The sequence below is a fragment of the Plutella xylostella genome, chromosome 15, assembly GCF_932276165.1.
Source record: "Plutella xylostella chromosome 15, ilPluXylo3.1, whole genome shotgun sequence".
Lineage (NCBI taxonomy): Eukaryota > Metazoa > Arthropoda > Insecta > Lepidoptera > Plutellidae > Plutella > Plutella xylostella.
The window spans coordinates 5,399,883-5,419,928 of NC_063995.1; the positions used below are offsets into that span (position 1 = coordinate 5,399,883).

General features: G+C 38.1%; 1 protein-coding gene across 1 annotated transcript in view; it reads right to left on the minus strand.

The window, feature by feature from the left end:
* LOC119691301 (mucin-5AC) overlaps positions 1-19,545 on the minus strand; it is a 52,506-nt gene extending 32,961 nt beyond the window's left edge. Inside the window, exon 1 of the mRNA XM_038108532.2 lies at positions 19,197-19,545. The gene's annotated coding sequence lies outside the window, so the exon portion shown is untranslated. The remainder of the gene's footprint in view (positions 1-19,196) is intronic.
* Between the last annotated feature and the right edge of the window lie 501 nt (positions 19,546-20,046).

Consider the following 20,046-nt stretch of genomic DNA (forward strand, 5'->3'; position numbering starts at 1 on the left):
CACTTTCAGTTTGATACCTATAGACTAGTTCCAGCATACAGGGTGTAGCGAAATTGGTGTAGTAAGCCAAAACAGACGTGACTCAGGTCATCACCGTGATCAAAACGTTATTTTACAACTTCAAGAAATATATGCGAGAACTAGTTAGGTACTTATACTTCAAATTTATGTGAACAACAAAGTATGAATGAAAAAGTAAACAAAAAAACTCAATATTTCCAAATTTGTTAAGCACCACCACGTTTTGGCTAACAACTTGTCCTTTTTCTAACACCCTGTACATTCGGGCCGCGAGTTGGCGGCCTCGGCGCGCCCGCCGCCACTCACATACCATATCTGTAGAGCTGCTATCTAAACTTGTTTGACGACTTCGCTTGCAAAACTATACGATTTTCGGACTCAACTATGAATAACGCAGACTGAGTCTACAAACTATTGGCCAGAGAGCGAGTTTAATCCCTTATGGGATAAGGAGGGTTCATTCAGACAGTGCGTAGTATTTTTTTTGTGTAAGTTGTTTGTAGTTTTTGGTTTGTAGAAACTTTTAAACTATGTTTAGTTAAAATCTTATCTGCTGGCATAATACTTCTCTTGATTATAAATAACTCATAAGAAGTTATAATGATAATTACATAGTTACAGCAGTAAATAAAAAATACCTACATCTGATTTTGATAAAAGTCACAATATTTTGAAATGAAAATATGTAATTATGTTCAATAATCACGATGAAAGATATTCAATGAACACTCAAAAAGCTTTTAATAACCATGCATGGGTAGGTTAGGTTTGACTAATCATATAGCAATAAAGAAACTGAACTAATCATATAGTCAGCGCGGGTGGAAAAATATCAAGACAGGAAACTGTAAAAAAACAATCAATACATAATAGTGATTCAACTATTGAATTTTGTATAAATTGTTCCCTATATAATGCAATTTTAATGTACATAATAATGAATAATTACATCGCCGCAGTCTCTAACGCACTTGATCTACATAAGCTAGCCCACTTAAGTTGATTCCATTAAGATACGGAAAACATTAAACCAAAGACACCCTACCTATTTTTATTTCTTAACTGGGCTATAATTTGTTGTTGGTATAATTATATTTCTACTGGTAAAGTGCACCAACTTAAAACTTTATCAATAATTAGTACCTGTGTCTGTATGTATTTCTCATAATAATTACATGTTACGTTTTTTTTAACCTTACCTTCGTCTTATAAAATAGCATTGGCATAAATATTCAATAAACATTGAAAACAATTGATTTATAAAAATAAATCGATAAATTTTACAGGCAAGCTGAATAAAGCGAATTTAGAATACCCGCGAACAATGAAAAAGTTACAGTGACATACGTAACGGCCATGGCAGGTGGCACTTTTTCATAGCTTGCGACTCTCGCGAGTGTAAGTACCTATATCTTGTCTTACGGGGCACGTAAAGATGGACGGTGCTTTGGCGGTAAGAATAAATATTATGGTGCACATATAGAATAAACATTATAAATATAAAGGTATTCTATCCTACTATAATGCATAGTGTATATGTACATACCTATATGCTAAAATTTATATTTAATTAAAGGGTTTATACTTAGGTTGCTACCGCCATCACTTGACCGGGTTTCCGGTTTGGAATCGCACTCGCAGCGTCATAATGTACGGGTCCGCTTCGGCCATTCCTTCTGGCATCAGATCATTAATTCCATGATTTATGCGACATGGGTTCCGAATTTATTCCAACTTGGAAGATTTTGCGTTAATAGCCTTCGCTTTCGGTGGTATCGTAAATTAGGAGGAAAGCTGAGGGCTTCCACGGCGATATAGAGATTGGGAATGGCGTAAGGGTCGAATGTATGGGCTACTCAATGTCATAAAATCCCTCAGATTTTTATCCCGTTCAAATCGATCGTATTTTTATTACTACCCATGACCTGAGATTTAGCTGAGGATGCAAGACTTTTTTTTAAACTTAACTACATTGTAACAACGGGTAATTAAACATTAATATGTCGAGATGGAATAATCCCTATTATTAGTCAACAGAATGGTCAGGTCTCTGGAGTAAGCATGAACATTGAACAATATTAATTCATGAGTTAGCGTTAAACAAGTCTCTTTCAGATGTAAATTTCAGCTAAGTGAAACACTCTAGGTTGTTGCTACACTTTCAGAAAAACTTGTTAAGTACTAAAATGTATATTCAAAAGAATACTTGTATTTATTGCTGGGAATATCCACAAGGAATGAATCATGATACGCCATGTTTAAACCTAGAGAAATTACCATGCGAGTTTCCCAGCAATGCAATAATGTTTTCCTGCCAACATAATACGTACCCTTTTTCGGCGGCTTGAGACCGGGGGACACGCAAATTGCTCCGCTCACTTTATACCTCATTCTACGGGTAGTAGGGACGCCAAAAAGGCGCGTCCTACTTTATACTGCTGCCGCTGCCTGTAGACGGGGGTCTTTTAATTTCGTATATCTCACCACCGCGCCGCCGCCGCCACCGCCGCCGCCGGCAATCTATTTAATTCACAGCGGTTATTATGATACCATTCAGGGCCATGCAAAGCGGAAATCCGTTTTAGGAGATATGAGCAAAAATGAACATTAAATTTTATGGCAGTTTAATTTCTACTAAGTTTTTTAATGCTCAAACGAACCATTGTGTAATAACGAGAGCTATAAAGCTGGTGGCTTAGATTTTCTACATTTTCATTCCAATCTAAAATACAAAACCTAAACGCTGCTCTCGGTAATGGTAAGTTTTATCTGACTGTTGAAAGTACCTCAAGTACCTCATCATCATCAGTAATATTTTTGAATGCTCTCCTAAATTAAGTGCAAACAGAAATATGAAAAGATGCCTCCGAGGCGTTGATGGGATCTTTTTATATGCCACTTCACTGAAACAGAGAGTAGTGACTTCAGGGGTTTCAGTTAAGTTGCTATGAGTAGCCTAGCGCGAACTGTATGGACGTAATAAATACATTTTGCTGTGTAAGCTTTGTCTTTTGAAGTAATTGATAGTAGAGCATCAAAAGTTTTGATTGCAATTGTTTGTGCAACACACAGGAGCAGCTACAATTTAAACTTTTGATTGCCACTGTACCTACAACTTTCACAACGCCGTAGTGTCATCAGGAAGCGCGGGTAGTTACACCATTTTTCAGTTTCCCAGCCATCCCCAATCCCGAGGAGCCGATATAAAGAGGACGTGACTTTTCCTCGAACGTTTGTAACCTTTTTTAATCCAAGTGCACCTTTCCATTTTACCATTAATACTTTATTTTATAATGGTTTGCTCCGTGGATCAGGTATTAATATTAGCACAGCGCTTTATTTTATACCAGAATACAAAGCTAAACAATCGCAATTTATTAAGCAATATTAATTTGAGATATCAAACTTGTAGATGTACACATCATGTTACACCAAAATAATAATTATAATAATGCCAATACTTATATAGAAGAATAGATAAGTATTTCTTTTTTTAAATAGGTATATGTTTAAAAATTAATCCAAAAGTCTAGACTTTATTAGTAACTTATGTTCTACATGCAATATGGATAAGCGTTAAAACAACCCTGTCGCTTTTATGCACTTCGGTTATTATCGTTGGTTTTATGGCCCGAGTTAGTACGTCCAAACATTAGCTAAGTGATGTTAAAACATTGCAAGGCTTTTACTGCTGGATAGCATGACGCATGGAAATGACCAAGATTGGATATTCATCAGACTCAAATCCGGATTCCTCATTTAAGACAATGATCCTTTTAAGTGAACTGTTGAGTCAGCTAACCCATTCAATTTAAACAGTACCATTAAACATTTAACATGCACCGTAAATTTGGTATTCTTTTAGAGTTTCCGTAATTCTGCCGAACTTTTATAGGGTTTTCCACAACATTTCGGCACGTTTCTTGCTTACGGAATTTAGTGAATGACTCATTCTTTTTTTATACAAACATTTGTGAGAGGGCCGTGCGTGATGGCTAGAGGCTACTAACTTACCAGTCACCTATTACGACATCTTATAGCCAATCAATATTTTGTATGACTTTATCATTTGACATTACAATATTACGTAATACCATATACCATAGTTCCATATTGGTACCTACGACCTTTATAACTATTGGTACCTACGACTGATAATAATATGAACCTCTGTGTCTGTCGCCGCATTTTGAATACCCCCAAGTATTCTTATGCCTTGGCGTGTGCACTATGATATGAGTCAACACATGAGTCCACCTAATCAATGAACTTAGATTGAGTCGCACATATTTGCCGTTCGATTCCTCTGTTGACCCGATCAATAAAACACTGCAACTGTCAGTCAATACATCAAGTAGACAAGAGAACACATGGATGGGAAGTTTGCGGTGAAGAGCAAATAGCGTTGTTTGCCGAACGGCCGGTCGGTTACATTGCCGCGCTGACTCCAGTGACACGCCTAGACAGTTATTTATAGTAACTGTGTTCCCAGGCAATATTCACGTAACTTGTGAAGTGTTGCCCGTGGGAATACCTAATTAAACGTTGCCTATTGCAATCAGGGATGGTGTGCAACATATTATTTTTATGAAATCGTATCAATTATTTTTTTCGCTAACATTTAATTCTGAATCGAAAAACCAACAACATAACAACAGCAACTCATAAATAACATTACGGACAACACACCCCGTAAAGTGCGACGAAGTAGAGAAATAAAAAGTTTTCGCATGCCGCTTCAAGGTATAAAACTGTACACAAACATTCTATTATGAGTTTCCCAAAATATGCGATGTAAGTGAAAATCAGTGGTGCGCGAAGTGGAATAAACCATTTCAGGGGGCGCGTGACATTATCTGCCGGTCGCATTCCTCGACCCGAGCCGTTGAGACCACCGACAGTAAGATATCTTTGCCATCTTCTTGTGAATCGGAATTAATATAGGTAGTATATTATTATGAATTCCGTAAAATCATGATATCAAAAACATATCTGATACATTAGTTGATCTGATATTTTCTATTTAGATTTTTTAAACCGGCTTTTATGAATAGAATTTATTGAATGCAGATTGTGTTTGGACTCGTTGGGATTGTGGTAAGTGTTTCTTTATTTTTAAATAACTATCTGTGAACGGCCTGTAAGGAATGTAAAAATTTAAGTTTTTTCTTTCTCTAAATAAATCCCACGCGGTGAAGACCTAGGCGAGACGACACGAGGAATAAACTTTCTTTTAAATATATATTTTTTTTTCTACATTCTACTGTTAATACAAATATAGGATTCATTAGGATTACTTTTTTCTGTTGTTGTATTTCGTATTCTAAGTTTTGGTCAGTATGAATATAGATGATAATTACTTGTATATTAACTGGAGTGACCGTACTGTGCGAGTGTCCCCCGCGGCAGCGTCCAGCGCGGCGGGATCCAACTTTACCTCCTCTACATATTTTAATTAATTATTCCAGTACTAGCCCATGACGGCGCGTATGAAATGTTAATGTTTTAATTCAATTCGTATGTAAACTTTAATAGCACATGTGTTTGGCCTCCGATTATACTCGTACGCTTACTGAGTCGAATGTAAGACAAAAATGATTTTATCTTTTAACGTTAACCGTATCGACCCGCCACTTCTCTATCTATTGAATTATATCACTTTTACTTTAAGAAATGAGATATCCGGTTTCAACGGCTCGCTATTACGGTTCGATTATAAAACGATGGTTGCAAAATGTGCTCTTTTTGGGCGATAACCTTGCCTTTGATAGTGAAAGTCATCTAACAGGTTAGAAAGTATTTACTCGCTACTATTGGTATTTACATTAGAAAACTGTGAACTGCACATAATACTTTCTCACGCGAAGAACGAACCAAGACTGATTCAATCGAAGGTTTTACGCTTACCGATGACAACTTCAATAGTAAGTAGGCATGTTGTCATGATATTTGGTTCTCTTAGGTCCGTATTTTCAACATGAAAAATGTTCATCAAAATTTCCTATATTTATTTTGTATTTTTCTCCCTATCTGAATTTTTATAGTTATCCGAACTCTAATCAGACTAATTGTTTAGAGCTTGAGGATATGCACTAAGATTCCATTAGACAAGAGCTAGGAATTCCCTTTCAGAGAACTAGCATAGACTCTCTATCACATTTGTTATTAATTTTTGGTAAACAAAACACTAAGTAAACATAAACTTAAATTGTGTGACATAGCTGAATAGGCATTCAAGCTTGATGGTATTAACATTTTAGCAGGACTGCTTCCAAACAAGTGTTGATGAAACGCGGCTAAGTCTGTTAAGGATTAACGGTAGCTTCTAGAGCCAGAGCTGTAAGACTGAAATTATGAAGTTTGTAACTGAGCTATCAGGCTTAGCTGCTTGTCAGGTGCCAGAATAGTTATCGAGCGGCGAATTAAGTACTTGCATAAACTTTATTTCTGCGTTTCACGAAAGTAGAGCAAAAATTGCGATACAATATTTTGTCAGTTCGTGAGCCCCCCGCCGATTGAGTTAGCGGCGTATCGGTTTAGTATGCCGACTGTTCTCAGTTTGCTAGATTTGCGCTCACTGTACGCAATTTTTATTTTATCTTCTTTATTTTTTATTTCCGTAAGTACAATGTACAAGTACAATGTTTCCTTAAGTATTATGTTTTATGCTGAAGGAATAAGCCGAACAGCTGAAGTACATTATAAAATAAAAAAATGCGTAAGGAAATTGGTAAAATGAGAATCGCACGCACGCAAAAAACAAAAGCCTCATGGAACGTCACTGCTACTAAAATAAGTGTCATTCACCCCGTACGATCTACGCACAGCCTGCGCTTATGCGTACACTTATCTGGCTGAGCGAAAATTTTAGTACTTCAAAAGATATAGCATACTCTTTATTAAAAAAAAGAACGTGGAGTACCCGCGGACAAAATGAGATTTGTTTTTTTTAAGGCGGCGTTTATTGCCTTATCTCAAGGGGAATGATAGCATTATTTCCCGAACGAAAACTTGTCTTGTGCCTTTGAACCTTGGCAAGATAGCTTGGAAAGTCGCCAAAATCATTGCGTGCGAAGACCGACTTGAAAAAGCAAAACGAACTTAGTCAGTAACCTGATAAATAATAGATCAACCGAACTTCGATTCTGGTTTTATATTGCAGGTAATTTATAGTAAAAGTATCTTTAATTTTACAAACTTTTCGATGGTAGGTACTTAGCTAAACTTATTTGTTATTCACAGACAGTCAGCAACATTTATCATTAAGTGGTGCCTTAGCTAACTAGCGAATCATTGGTTAATTATTTTGCATAAACTCTAAACTCCCTTCGTCGCCTTTATAACGTCTACGTCTTCTGTGCGAATAAAATTATGTTATTTTCCTCTTCCCTGACAGAAAAGAATTTATGCGGAGATTAATTTTCCGACAGTTCAAACTGTTTTCCGAGTTCATCGCTCGGAATGTTTTAAGGAAGGGTAGAAAATGAATACAACATGCTCCAAAACGTTTTCAGGGTAAGCCATGCAGAATGACCCAGAAATAAACATCTTGAAATACGTAACATTTGATCGGAGACGCAAGTTAGGTCGAGTAATATTGCGTCGAACTGAATACGGTAAACGAAATTAGAAGTTTTTCACCGTTCAAGCAGTGAAAAGTAAACCAGAATTAGTAAGTCGCAGAAGAGTCACCACCTAGCTGTACGCTGCACTCCCTTAGTGCCCTTAGAATAGCGCGGACTTGGATTATGTACCCATTGACATATATTGGATGTACCACACTACTCAATGCATGAAATAATAAGTACTTACTAAAAAAAACGTTTACTTGTCATTACTCGAACGGTGATAAAAACTCTCACTAGGTTCTCGGATCGAGCGTCCCGATTACCATAAGTATGGATAAAGATCTGCGATTCCTTATAATAATATTACGGTTTCATTGCGTGCCATCAACTTGGAGGGGCTTTTATAAATTAATTCGTTTCCACCGGCGCTAAGTAAGGACCGCGATAATAATTTGGAAGCAATAAATATTAATGTACCGTTAACATTTTCAGCCGGCTTTTAAATAAATGTGGGTAGGTAAATGAATGTTCGAGGGAAGACACATTTATCCTTCTACTTAACTACATGACCAATCTAATAAAAGTTTTATTATTTAGTGAGGTGGCGTCGAAACAGAAAAGAAAGAAACGAAATTACAAGATATCAGTAAAATATTTGAGTATAACAATAATAAATTGAAATAATGTTAGTCAAACTTAGTTATATAAATTCACCGTAGAGACGGGTCCCTGTATATTTTATTGAAATTGCCAATAAATTTTCTGATGCCAGCCATAGCTGACGCGAAATATGATATTTATTTTTAAATATTTCTTTTTCATTGCTGGCTTTGATGTACTGTAAAAGCTGGGAATCATTAAATAATTTGTTTAATTGTAACTTGACACCAGTATAAATATAGGATTAATATTGACAAAAGCAACTTAATTCGGTCAAAAACATTTTAACACTTACCTATCCTTATAATTAGAAAAGTTAAAACACTGACTCTACTTCCAAACTGGGCAGATATTTATATACAAATCAATAGGTAAATACTATATAACTTTTCAGTGCACCCGATAAATAAATAAATTCACTTTTATTGAATATTACCCAAAATAATCAAAACGAAAGCAAACAATGGTTTGGCTTACCTAAAATAATCAAACTATCCCAGTTTCCAAACCCAAAATACAATTATGGAACGGGCGCCCCAATAATTAATGATATTCTGAGCACATATCTTTTTCCTGACTTTAGTAGGGTAGACTAGGATGTTTTGCTATTGAATTATGAGCCTTATGACCTGCGTGATAGTGCGCGCGTCACGGGTGTAGGCTAGTCGCGGAAAGTGGCTCACGAAACAAAGGAACGCGAACGGTATCGCATGATACGTGACTCGAAGTGTAATGTATCAAACGCGTCATATTCTATTGTGGAGGATCCGTTAACTGACTAATTATTGGTTGCGTTGTGACGATGGGTTTCCAGCTAGGTATTTTGATTTTTGGGTGTTTTAATCGAAATCCTGTTGTACTTTTATGATTATTAATTTATGGACTATTAGTTAAAGATTTTAATTTGAGCTAAAGTGTTTTTATTGCACATGGTGCACAATGCACATATTTTGATTTTAACATCTCAGGAAATCAAATCAATTTTCCGATTCAGTCGGCTGATATAAAAATGCAGCATCTATTGAATACACACTATTGTATCTTTTGTATTCAGATCCCTGATTCAGATCGTCAAAAGTCTGTATTTTAAAACAACTCAAGTTGGTTATGTATTTCTAGCACAAATGGATCTTGTTTCTAACGTAAGTATTATCATTTTGCATGCTATTTTAGTGGTTTAGTGTTATATTTGGTTTTCGTAATAACTACACTGTTATTTTTTGCGCTTATTTCGAAAACCCAGTCCCATAAAATAAATTAATTACCTACTTTCTGTCAATTTCTAATAAATAACATTCAATTGAGTATGACTGGTCGCCAGAGTCCGCGTAGATCTATTATACGGTGGTAGGTATCACATTCAGACATCAGCATCTAAATCCAAGCATATTTTTGAGATATTTTTTCCTAAAGTATAACACCTCATAATAGTTATTTTCCATAATGCGGTGTATACGAAATAGTATGAGTACTATGGTGACCAAATAGAAAAGGTAATACAATTTTAAGTAGCCCATTCTCCGTCTATGACACTCAGAGCCTCTCTTGCACAACAGAAAATGCATCAAAAATTCTTTCAGTACAAAAGCCAGCAGCATTTTACTTTCCGAAGCTCTCTTGTTTACTTTAACAAACGATTTTTGGTAGAATAAAACGTCACTGGCTTCAGGACTTTATTAATTATTTTACGGTAATAGTTTTTTGTTAGGTAGTTAAAATATTAAATTTTACAAGAATCGTGTTCATTGACTCTGGGTTTCGATAATTAGCTATTATATAAAGCATAACAGAGAAAAATCATTTTCTTTATGTTTTCTTCACTTCTTTCATAAAATTCAGTCCTAGCGAACACTATGCTAAGATATAGTTGACAGATGAAAACTAAAACTTGTTTGTTTTCATGAACTGTCAAAACCCACACTTACCTAAGGGAACCGGTAAAGTTTACCTTCGCCAGCAAATAGTTTGCAAGTCTGCCCCCGGGCCGCAGATCAGGGGGGTTACTCTATCTATACTTACGAAAAACGAACGAACGAGAGCTGTCGTGCCATCGGCATGTTTAATACAATGTGATAGAGTCGTGGCTCACGCAGCAGAGTTTCGATTCTATGTTTTTCGTCATATAGAGTGACCTCTAAGGGCTACGGAAATTAAGATTGCACTGAGGTAAGTAGCTAGCTGTAAGTACCTAGTGCCATCACACACCGGCTAAACTCTACCAGCTAAGTGGATTGCTGCAAGAAAATGTTCAACACCAGAACTTATTCTCTTAGAGCCTGGAAACTACGCTAACATAAAGAACAAGTTTTTTGCGTTTCTTTCTTTCTTTTTAATTAGGTAGAACTTCGCAAGAGCTTTAAAGGTGATTAGTTTGGAATTTGTTCAATTGTATTTTGTTTGTAAGTTTACTTTTTATTTTTTAGCAAAGTAAATAAGATAATTATGCACAATAGAGCCACTTAGCGTCTAGTTTAGCCTTGACCTTGTGCATCTTGAGCAATGACTTGGGCAAAGACAAGAAACAGTGCGCGGAAAGCTATAACCGAGTATTAGAGGTAATCGACTCGTGCAATCGACTTTCCAAGTTAGTAGCGCGCGGAGAATGAAACGATAATTTAGTGCGAACATCTTCTGAAGGTTCACTCCAGCTTACGCAAAACGAAGTTTCGTATCCCTGCTGCGCTACCCACTACTCTTTTTCGTATTCTTAAACGAGCCGATTACATGTCAGTTCTCGTTCGATCGTTTTTTGTCAAGCTAAAGTAGCCACCCTGGCTCGTGAGCGGGGAACCTAATTTACTGAACGACATTGGCTGGCTGCTGCATAATGCTGGGGCTAAGTCAGCCGCTGACGTGGCGTTGCGTAAGCGCCGTGATTCAGCCAGATTACCCGACCGCCCAAATAAAACAGGTTACGGACAGGCTTTATTGGTTCGTATAAATATGCCGGTATTTATTTACGTAGGGAACTTGCCAGTTGTAAGTCAATATATATGTGTGTTCCACTACGCATAAATTTACCTAATTAGATTAAGCCCCTGTTCCACAATGTCTGGTTAGTAGCTACCTGTAACATAAAATACATGCTGTCACTGTCTGTTATTATTTTTTTGACAGTGACAGCATGTATTTTTAACCGACTTCAAAAAAAGGAGGAGGTTCTCAATTCGTCGGGATCTTTTTTTTTTTTTTATATATATTTTTTTATGTATGTTCACCGATTACTCCGCCGTTTATGGACCGATTTTGAAAATTCTTTTTTTGTTGTATTGGGTTGAGCTTCCAGGTGGTCCCATTTTTTTTTCAGAATTTTATCTCTCCCCCAAGGGTGGGTAAAGGGGTAAAAACAGGGTATGAATTTCCATTTTGGGCACATATTAACCGATTCTAATGAAATTAAGAACGTAAATATAGTTCTTATAACAAAAAAATATGATGGTGACCTTGAGCTGATCTGATGATGGAAACGGAAGGCAGTCAGGGGAACTCCTCAACGGTATATAGCAACTATACTTCGTGTTTAGGCTTGAATCATTCGTATTGATTAGTAGGACTTTTTGGTATCATTTGCACCTTACTTTTGATTGAAAATTATTTGCAAATAAACTAAAAACTATAAAATAAAATAATAATTAAAAAAATTAAAAAACCGACTTCAAAAAACCACTAAAATGTAAGAAATAATTTAAGGTTTACACAAATTCTACTCGTATGTGACAGTACAAATATACCTAAGCAGGAACTGTTCTTTTTTGAAGTTGGTGCCATATTTCTTTAGATTGGTTCTACCTTTTTTGGCATAAGATTTATTTGTCTAATCTCGTATTGCATAGTAACGTTTGGTCAAAGTCTCGTTACGCCGAAAATCGTATGGCATAAATCTCGTTTAGTAAAAAGTTATTTCGCATAACATTGTTTAGCCTAATAATGGTATGGCCAAATCTTGAATAGCCTAATAATGCTATGGCATAGGTTTATACAAAGTAATAATATTCGTTTGGCTTTAACTTTGACTGAGCGTCTCCCTACATAGCGCAAACTGGTGCCTTGTATTGTTTCCGCTGTTTGGAAAACGCTCCGCTCCGCTTCGCTGCGCTCCGCTTTGGTTTTGATGAACATGTGCACCTAACACGCTCCTCCTCGCTTTGCTCGTCGTCGCACCTATTTTTAGTTTTCGATCTCATGGGGTTTGTAATAATTATATTGGTCGTTAACTTTCGATTTTTTGATCATACAATATCTTGATTTTCGGGATGTAGGAGAAAAATACCACAATTTGTACATTTACTACATACTGAATATATTATTTATTAAGAAAACATTACGAGAAACAAGATTATACATAGGTATAGACGAACAAAAATTTGAGCAAACGAAACTTAGGTGTTTAAAGATTGTGCCTAAAGAGTTTTAGACGAAACGAGCCTTATGCCACATAAGTCTTGGCAAAGTGATGGTTCGGCCAAAAAAGTTTAGACCATACGAGTCTCCCTACATAGCGCAAACTGGTGCCTTGTATTGTTTCCGCTGTTTGGAAAACGCTCCGCTCCGCTTCGCTGCGCTCCGCTTTGGTTTTGATGAACATGTGCACCTAACACGCTCCTCCTCGCTTTGCTCGTCGTCGCACCTATTTTTAGTTTTCGATCTCATGGGGTTTGTAATAATTATATTGGTCGTTAACTTTCGATTTTTTGATCATACAATATCTTGATTTTCGGGATGTAGGAGAAAAATACCACAATTTGTACATTTACTACATACTGAATATATTATTTATTAAGAAAACATTACGAGAAACAAGATTATACATAGGTATAGACGAACAAAAATTTGAGCAAACGAAACTTAGGTGTTTAAAGATTGTGCCTAAAGAGTTTTAGACGAAACGAGCCTTATGCCACATAAGTCTTGGCAAAGTGATGGTTCGGCCAAAAAAGTTTAGACCATACGAGTTATGCGAAATGAGTTTTGGTCAATAAAGATTATGCGAGATGAGCGGAACCCCTTTAGATTACTTTGTCACCGCACCAACATCAAAAAAGAACAGTTCCTGCTTAGGTATATTTGTACTGTCACATACGAGTAGAATTTGTGTAAACCTTAAATTATTTCTTACATTTTAGTGGTTTTTTGATATCTTACAGGTAGCCACTAACTAGACATTGTGGAACAGGGCCTAAGAGTAAATAATGAAATTGTCTTTTAATAAAAATATTTGAAACAAATACCAAACTGGATGAGTGTGGCACTGGACCGTGTAACTTGGCGTAACATGGAGGAGGTCTATACCCTGCAGTAGGTTGACATAGGCTGATGACGATGATGAAATAAAAAGTTATGAAAACTACTTGTGATTTTTACCTACATCATTTCCGAAAATTTGTAGACCGAATGGCGTAGTGGTTAGTGACCCTGCACTGAGAGAAATTTTATTGTAGAAATAAAAAAATCTATTTGCAATACCCGTTAATACTATTTTAAAATAAATAAAACAGAACTTTACTATAAAATAATAATGAAAGTTAATTATTAAAAACTTTTGTTAATTCCATTTTGTAATATCTATTACATGACTTTTGTTTACGATGGTATTATTAAAAAATCATGTGATTTACAATGCCTATTGATTTCAATACAGAATTAATTCTTTTCACAAAGGCTTGTTTGATTCCTATAAAACATCCAAATGTAATAACAACAATAAACATTTTAAAATTATAGTATTACTACATTAAATAAATTTTACAGTTCCCTCTTAATACCAAGTGTATCGTTTTGTGAAGTTGAATGTCTCAGTCATGACTACTGAGCCGATGGTCCCGGGTTCGATTCCCGGCTGGGGAAGACATTTGTTTAAACACAGATATTTGTTCTCAGGTCTTGGATGTGCCCGTAAAAGGCCCGCCCCCTATTACATTGGGACTAACATAACACTCTGGCGAAAAGTGGATGCACCTCTGCCTACCGCGCAAGGGAGTACATTAGTACAAGGCGTGAGTGCGTGTTTTTTTTTTCCGAAAATTTGAGCAATCAATTGTCCACGACGGTCCGCGCCATGAAGTCCATCAAATGTGATTTCTTTCAGAGCGTACGCCAGTACGCCATATATTTTGTAGAGAGAAACCTTACCGGATGAACCGGGGCCTAACGAAGCCGGATGCCGCCTGATGCCTTCGCTCCGGTAGATCCATGATTTACACGGAAAAATCTTTTTTTCCAGCCTCGGACGAGCCATCCTTAACAGAATTTCCTTCAATGCTCCCGATAATGGGCTCAATTATTTTGAATAAGAGTTCCGTTGCGTTGGATACTTGCTACACAATACACATGGGTAGCGAATGAAAAACGTTGAGGAGTAGGGAATGTAATTAAGGCTTGAATGAATTTGATTTATTTGTGACTATACAAAACGTTTACGTACGATATTTATAATATTAAAGTATTTAGCCAATGCTCTTGAATTCAGGTAATTGATTTAGTAATAATTATTATAAAATACTAGCTGTCCCCGCGCGCTTCGCTTCGCCTTAAAAAGTTTTCCCGTGGGAATTCCGGGATAAAAAGTAGCATATGTTCTTTCCCAGGGTCTAGACCATATGTATACCAAATTTCATTCAAATCCGTTCAGTAGGTTTTGCGTGAAAGAGTAACAGACAGACAGACAGACAGACAGACACAGTTACTTTCGCATTTGTAATATTAGTTAGGATTATTTATCTTGCGGCGATTCTGTCCCATTGGTATAACCGACAGATTTCCTCTTCAATGAAAGTGTGGACGATTGATCTTTAACGAAAAAACTTCGCTTCAGTCCAATAAACTGAGCTTAGGCATTTTATTTAAGACCAATAAGAGGTATCGAATTATTTGCAATGTTTCAATCATTTTTCCCATGATAATATCAGAAGAAGTGACCTTTATAAACACGCAAACAAACCACCACCTACCTTTAAATAAAAAAAGAAATATTCACTATATTAATTACTTTTGTTTGAAGAAAAAGTAACATCACCCAACAAAATAGACCCACAAAAATATGCTAAGCCAATGCTAATGAACTTATGCAATGTGATGGTTTGTTTTTACGCTTAAAGAACAGTAAGTACATTATTACAAAAACATCAGCTGGCGATGTTGTAATATTACAATGTAACAGTGTAATGACTGCGGCTCACGAACTCTCATATTAGGAACACGTTTGAAAACCGACTTCGGCAAGTACTAGTACAACTAAGAGTAGTTAGTATGATAGATTATGAAATATTTTTTGATATTAATGGCTATTATAAGTAGGTACTTATAGCAAAAAAAACAGTTTACGTATTGCTATAGGGAATATAGGCGTTTTTAATCTAAGTATTCACAGTGTTATTAAAATAAAATATTAAGTACTTATTATTTAACTAAACTATCTATATATTTTACAAATAAAAATGATAATAATATAAAATACTTATAACTGGCCTGGAAATATTCTACCCTTAATAAACAGGAGTTTATCAAAGGTAGAATATTTCTTTTAGTTCGCTGCCGTCGCCCGGGATGGTTCCGAGGAGGCTGGCAGCGTTCCCTCTCTGTATAGCCAGGCTGATGCGCTGGCTGAGATAGCTGCCAGCCCTCTGGTCCCTTGATACCTCGACCAGGCGCGACGAAAGTTCTTTTACTAATCGTCGCGCTTCGGGTCCCCACGGCCCCAGGGTCTCAACCCCAAACGGCACAAATATGTAGCTGTCAGACAGACCGTTGTATTTGCGCCGTTTGAGGTTTTCTGCAGCAGCCGCCGCCGTGCCCGCCGCCGCGGCACTACCCTGGATGTGGGAGGGGGCCACTGTGTCGGTGCAGGTGGCGTCCCACACTAGGCATTTCCCGTACTTCCAGGGCATTACGGTCATACCGTCGGGCCTCTTCCCGTCGTCTCTCGCCAGGCCGGTTGGCTCCAGAATGGCGGGGATTCCGGCGCTCGCAAAGGCCCGACGTATGACGTCGTTAAGGGCCGCGTGGCGGGGTAATCGGCCGGCACTCCGCTGACAGGAGAGGCCGTGGTGGCCTAGCTGGTCGACGGGGTCCCCGCAACGGCAGCGATGTGGCTCGTTGGTCTTACAGCCTAGTCTCAAACAGACAGAAAGGTTAAAGGTGTTGCGGTCCAGCAGTGTGCCCACACTCGCAGATGGAAGGGCCCTCAACCAATGTCCCGACTCCGGTTCGGCAGAAGCCATGAGGCGGGCGCGGTCTGCAGGGCTGGTGGCAGTTTCTAAGAGATTTTCCTGAACCTGCCTGCAGATCGGCTCGTCCCACAGCCTCTGGGATTCCGGTAGTCGAGGGACATCTTGTTGTGGGCCAGCGATATCTGACCAGGCGCTCCTGGCCTCGGCCAAGTAGGTGACCTCTGCATCGCCAAGCGATGGGTAAATTATCTTTCCGTAGAGGCCAGCCGTGCTGTGTGCCGAGGACAGGAACGCCGGGAGGGCCACACTGGACGCCGAGCGGATGCCCAGGCCACCGAACCGTATCGGCAGCGATGCCTGGGCCCAGCTGCGGTTATCCAGTTGGCAATTTAGAATTTCGGTTAGTATATTTCTGATCATCGCATCCAAATTATTAAGGAAATTTTGGTGTCTCCAAATAGGTGAACATCGCAGTACATAGGTAAATTTTGGAACGAAAAGACAGTATCTGATGATTACCAGGGCGATTTGCGGATTAATTTGTACCAGCCGATGCGATGATTCCTGGAATTTTGTGATTTCATCGTCAATATATTTGGGAATCGATTCGTCAAGAACTGGGGATCCGAGGAGACGAAGCGAGCTTTTATTTAAGATTTTGATACCGGGTGCCAGAGAGTTAAATTTACTATGGATGTCTGTTTGTTTGTCTGTCGGTAGGTTGGGGTTGATAAAAAGTTCGCATTTAGAGAAATTTAATTCTAGTCCGATGTTTTGGAATTCTTTGATCATTGAGTCAAGGTCTTGAAGAGCGGTGCTTGCTTCATCTCCTATGGATCCATCATCGAGATACCACACGTTGAATTTAGATTTAATTTTGGTTATCACCGGATGAATAGCCAGACTGAATATCGCGAGTAGATAATATTAAACTTTACTATGACAAACTACATACAAACTTATTTGTTCACTATTACCGACTGGGCTTCATAATAAAAGTTAGTTAGTTAAGCTATAACGAGTAGGTATCCAAAGAAATTTAATTGGCAAAATTCCGCCCTGTATAAAGACGCAGCTTGCCGTATTAATTCAATGCCAAAGATTGCAGGCAAAGCGAACTTATTTCTCCCACTATACCATGCGGTTCTAAGTGTAGGCTAGGCATACAACAGCGCGGACTCGGGAGGCTAGGCGACACGAGACAGCGACTAGTCGCGAAGAAAGGCTACGGCCGACACTCTCCATATTTTAGCGCCAGAGTCGCGGAGTCGCGACGACAACAAAATATATCAAAATCGACGTCTAGTCGCCGATCTATCGCGTGTCACCCAGGTGCGCCTACACTACACTAATCGTGCGATATTTCATATTGCTCATCGGTTTTCTTCACGTGCTCGCTCAGATCCGGTTCAACTTCTAATGGCGACGCATTATTCACGCCTGGAATGTTCTTGACAGGAATTTCTATAGCCATAATTAAAACAAGTTGTTACATTCATGTTCGTAATTCGTAATATAAATAGGTACCTACCTAGTTATTGTCATTTTTAGCGTTTATTGTCTTCGCATTTTTCAAAACAAAGAAAGTTGGAAATCGGTATGTTGTAGGTAGGTATTTCTATCGTAGTTTTTGCTCCTAAACGGGTAGACGAATTCGAATGCACATTTCATTGTTCGGGTGATGACATAATCGAGACATTTCTTAGCCGTGTTTCATCAGCATTGGGGTGCACGAAGGAGCTTCTTCTAGTGACGTATCACCTGGGGGTCACGCTGTATGACGAAAAAAAGTTTCGGAGCGTTGCAACGCGAGCCACGACTTGACGAGTCTATCATTTGTATTGAACGTGCCGATTGCACGACAGCGCTCGTTCATTCGTTTTTAGTATAGATCAACCCAGTACAGGAATACCCACATGATATGTTTCAGGAACACCCCCAGGGTGGTAAGCGACTCACTCTAATCTGACTGGTCAATCCCTAGTCTAGATACGATAAGAAGTTTACTGCCAGCGCTGGTTGAGGCGTTCAAATCTAAGGCATTATCAGTTGTCTCTATGGTGAATGCATTTTAGGTTCATCAAGTTCAGCTAAGCTGGCCTAGGTTACCTAGTTGCAGGTACAACTGCTTCAGCAGGTAACACTAGGCTAGACATGATATTTATAGAAAAAAATAACGAATTCATAGAATCATAGCTCTACTTTAATTTACGTCATTAAGTTCCGGTTTTTAGACATCTTGGTCATTTTAAGTTATGTTAATTGTTGTTATAAAATAAATTAAGTATTTTAGGTAAGTATTAGCGTATGGGTAGGTAATATCATCTTTGCCTTATTTATCTGCGAAATATTTTTTTTAAATTATGTAATTTATAAATTGCTGTAAAACTGTTTATTTTCCTTCATAATGTGTCGGTGACAATAACTAGAGCTCGACGTGGTGAATGGATTAGGATTATAGTCGTCACTCGTTTGTCGCAGGCTGCCCAAGGTGCGTCTGACGTATTTAGTATGTTTATTCCTAAGGTACAGTGGGTACTGGATACGTCAATCGGGGAGGATCCTTTCATACACCTCAAAAGTACAGTTCATAAAAACAGTAGGATAATTCATCAACGTTGGGCACCTGCGGCCTCCTGGGAGACTGGGCTCGGGACCGTCTATCTACTTCTTAATTACTTTACCAAATTAAAATGCCACCTTAAATTAGTAGGTACTTCCCATGATAAAGATGTTGAAGTGATAGTGAAAATTAAAAATAAAGAAAATAATGAAAACTCACCAATTTCCACCAGCAACAATCCAATAGAACCAAAACAAAGCACAACCAATCACAGAGTCGGATTCAGTAAACACCACAGGGGGGGCAAAAATAAATATTATAAAATAAAATCACCAGGGTCAACGGAATATCACAATAGAAACTAAACGCGTTTGGCACTAGGAGCGGGTCAGTCCGGGGGTCGGCGGGTACTGCGCCGATCACGGTTGCTTGTGTTTGGCAATCAATGCGTGAGTGTTGTAATATTTACGTAATTTTTTTCAGGCTGTCAATGTGCTCGATGTGTACCGACGGGCGAGGGGCCTCCTCTCTGCGTGGACGCGCGGGCCGCACTGCTCGCTCACAGCGGCAAAAGGTCGTGAGTCTACGCTCTCTTCCCGCGCAGCCTTTCCAAGCCAGAACGAGACGACACTCCCCGGGCCCACCACTCGCTCGAGCCAGACAGAGACAGCGACAGATCAGCCTTGTGCAGGAAAAACCAAATTTGAGATCGAGCCTTGATACTTCCATTTTATTCGAAGACAGTGCTTTACTTTTTATTCGTGTGGTTCTTCACTTTGCATCTGTTATTTATGATAATGATGATAATGTAGGGAAATTGTGACAGATGGTTTGTCATATTAGAATAGCTTGTTTGTGAATTCAGATTTATTTTATACTTTGTACGGTTGATTACTTATCTGCTTGATGTCATCATCTTCATTATTATTGTAAAGTAATTAGGTAAACAATATAAAACACACACATTAATAAATAAAAAAATATTATTAAGGTTCATATTTTATACCTAATTCATAAGTCAAGCAAGTCTTTGAAAAGCTCAAAAGTTTAAGCCTGAAGAAGTTTACGC